Below are 1,202 nucleotides of genomic sequence, written 5' to 3'. Positions count from 1 at the left end.
TGGTATTCAGTATTGTGTCAAAAAGAGGCATTATAAGTAGCTACAATAATTGCTACTATCATTAAAAATATTTAATGTGGAAATAATATGGAATAGATTCTGGAGAGAATAATTTTAAATATGGATTTTTCTATCTCAAGAGATTTTTGCATTTTTCCTGTGGTACCAACTGAGCTTAAAGCATCAATTTGTTCTCGTAGACATTCTTAGGCAGGTTCAAAGTTTATGTTACAAAAAGCAACAATAGAAAAAGCAAGTAACTTAAGTCATAAATTCATGTTTTTGAAAAATGTTAGTGGCATAAAATCACATCAGGGTGTATTTTTCATCTCATGAAACATGTGGAGTGACTTTTGTTGTTCAATATGGAATCATTTTTGATTGTTGAAGAATAATAACATATTTGGAGAGAAGTACATTTAAATTTTCAAAGTTCTATGAGATGTGTACTTTATTTTTCCAGGAGTTTTAAAAAATATAAAAGCTATGTATTTTGTATATTTGTATATCACACATGCACACACACACACACCTCACACATATGTGCAGCATGTCCTCGTTCAATTTTCCTGGTCCCTCTCTCTATATACGTATATACAGATGATAGATAGACAGATTTAAGATGCTTTTTCAATGGTTGTATAGTACTATACCTATTTATATACTAAGAGAAAAAAAATCAAGTTGTTTTAGTATTGTGGAAATATCATTATACACTGATGATTTTGTTCTGTAGTTTGTATTCCTTGGAGTCAGAGTATATTTAGTAGTGCTGATTTCTTATCCTGTTTTGTACTTTTATAAAAGAATACCTGAGACTGGAAAATTTATAAAGGAAAGAGATTTATTTAGCTTACGGTTCTGCAGACTGAGAAGTTCAAGGGCATGGCCCTGGCTTCTAGTGAAGGCTTTCGTTTTGCATTACAACATCGTGGAGAAAGTCAAAGGGGAAGCAGACATGTGAAGAGGGGAAAACTTTAGAGTTGTTCTGGCTTTGTAACAATCCACTGTCATAGGAACTAATTTACTTCTGAGAGAAGCAATTCAGTATGGTGAGAACGAGAACTCATACCGAAAGAACAGCACCAACGCAATCATGAAGGATTGGCCCCATAACCCCCACTAGGCCCTACCTCCCAACACCACCACACTGGGGATGAAATTTCAACATGAGTTTTAGTGGAGACAAAAAAAAAAAAAAA

The sequence above is a fragment of the Propithecus coquereli genome, unplaced genomic scaffold (genome assembly GCF_000956105.1).
Source record: "Propithecus coquereli isolate 6110/MARCELLA unplaced genomic scaffold, Pcoq_1.0 Scaffold320, whole genome shotgun sequence".
Lineage (NCBI taxonomy): Eukaryota > Metazoa > Chordata > Mammalia > Primates > Indriidae > Propithecus > Propithecus coquereli.
Note: the sequence above shows the minus strand (reverse complement) of the source record.